Source organism: Carassius auratus, unplaced genomic scaffold, assembly GCF_003368295.1.
Source record: "Carassius auratus strain Wakin unplaced genomic scaffold, ASM336829v1 scaf_tig00217674, whole genome shotgun sequence".
NCBI lineage: Eukaryota > Metazoa > Chordata > Actinopteri > Cypriniformes > Cyprinidae > Carassius > Carassius auratus.
Window position 1 is genome coordinate 67,906 of NW_020529178.1, and position 1,976 is coordinate 69,881.

Here is a 1,976-nt window from a genome sequence, read left to right on the forward strand (position 1 = left end):
GTTTGGAGACTGCCTGGGAATACCAGGTGCTTTAAACTTTTTGGAAAATTTCACGATTTATATAATAATCTGCAAAAAAAAAAAAAAAAAAAAAAAAAAATGAGTCAATGCCCGATCTCTGAATCTTACCAGGTTAGTCTGGTTAGTACTTGGATGAGAGACTGCTAGGAATACCAGGTGCTTTAAAGCTTTTTTGAACTTTTCACTTTGTATATAATATTTAGCCAAAAAAATAGAGTCAATGCCGATCTCTGAATATTAGCAAGGTTTGGGCCTGGTTAGTACATGGATGGGAGACTGCCTGGGAATACCAGGTGCTTTAAACTTTTTGGAAAATTTCCACGATTTATATAATAATCTTGCAAAAAAAAACAAAAAAAAAGTCAATGCCCGATCTCTGAATCTACCAGGTTTAGGTCTGGTTAGTAATTGGATGAGAGACTGCCTAGGAATACCAGGTGCTTTAAGCTTTTTTGAAACTTTTCACTTTGTATATAATAATTTAGCCAAAAATAGAGTCAATGCCCGATCTCTGAATATTAGCAGGTTTGGGCCTGGTAGTACATGGAATTAGGAGACTGCCTGGGAATACCAGTGCTTTAAACTTTTGGAAAATTTCACGATTTATATAATAATCTTGCAAAAAAAAAAAAAAAAAAAAAAATGAGTCAATGCCCGATCTCTGAATCTTACCAGGTTTAGGTCTGGTTAGTACTTGGATGAGAGACTGCCTAGGAATACCAGGTGCTTTAAGCTTTTTTGAAACTTTTCACTTTGTATATAATAATTTAGCCAAAAATAGAGTCAATGCCCGATCTCTGAATATTAGCAGGTTTGGGCTGGTTAGTACATGGATGGGAGACTGCCTGGGAATACCAGGTGCTTTAAACTTTGTCGAAATTTCACGATTTATATAATAATCTTGCAAAAAAAAAAAAAAAAAAAAAAAGTCAATGCCCGATCATCTGAATCTTAGCAGGTTTAGGTCTGGTTAGTACTTGGATGAGAGACTGCCTAGGAATACCAGGTTGCTTTAAGCTTTTGGGTTTTCTGTTCCTACTTATATAATGTACTGGCGATTAGATGGGATGGTCTTTAAATAGCCCTCTCTTTGCAGCAGTCTTCGCTTACGGCCATACCAACCTGGCTATGCCGATCTCGTCTGCTCTCGAAGCTAAGCAGGTTTGGGCCTGGTTAGTACTTGGATGGGAGACCGCCTGGGATACCAGGTGCTGTAAGCTTTTTGGAAACTTTTCACTTAGTATATAATAATTTTGCCAAAAAATAGAGTCAATGCCTGGATCTTTGAATATTAGCAGGTTTGGGCCTGGTTAGTACATGGTTTGGAGACTGCCTGGGAATACCAGGTGCTTTAAACTTTTGGAAAATTTCACGATTTATATAATAATCTTGCAAAAAAAAAAAAAAAAAATCAATGCCCGATTCTGAATCTTAGCAGGTTTAGGTCTGGTTAGTACTGGATGAGAGACTGCCTAGGAATACCAGGTGCTTTAAGCTTTTGGGTTTTCTTCCTACTTATTTAATGTACTGGTGATTAGCTGGGCTGGTCTTTTAAATAGCCCTCTCTTTTGCAGCAGTCTTCGCTTTACGGCCAAACCAACCTGGCAACGCTAGTGAGCCACACAGGGAAGTGAGTGGCAGTTGTAGTAGGCAGTAGGTGAGAGAGGCTCACCTTGTTTTTTGTTTTGTTTTATCTGCGTAAAGATTTATTTCTTTTGCAAACTTATTGATTTTTGTTTGTTATAGTTTTTATACTTCCCAGCAGCAGTTTGCTGTCTGGGGAGAAATTTTTTTTTTGTTTGAAAAATGGATGGATTACATGGCAAAGAAGTGCGACATGGCAGAGGAAGACGAGTGCTAACAGACAAAGAAATGGATAAAGAACAACGAGATGGACAGGACAATGGATTATAACACAGAGGATTTACTCAAAGAGGCTACAGTAATTGTTGACA

The 1,976-nt window shown here is 37.8% G+C and overlaps 1 pseudogene; it reads left to right on the forward strand.

Moving 5' to 3' along the window:
* Positions 1 to 1,125: 1,125 nt before the first annotated feature.
* On the forward strand, positions 1,126 to 1,241 carry LOC113102013 (uncharacterized; annotated as a pseudogene).
* The last annotated feature ends 735 nt before the right edge of the window (positions 1,242 to 1,976 follow it).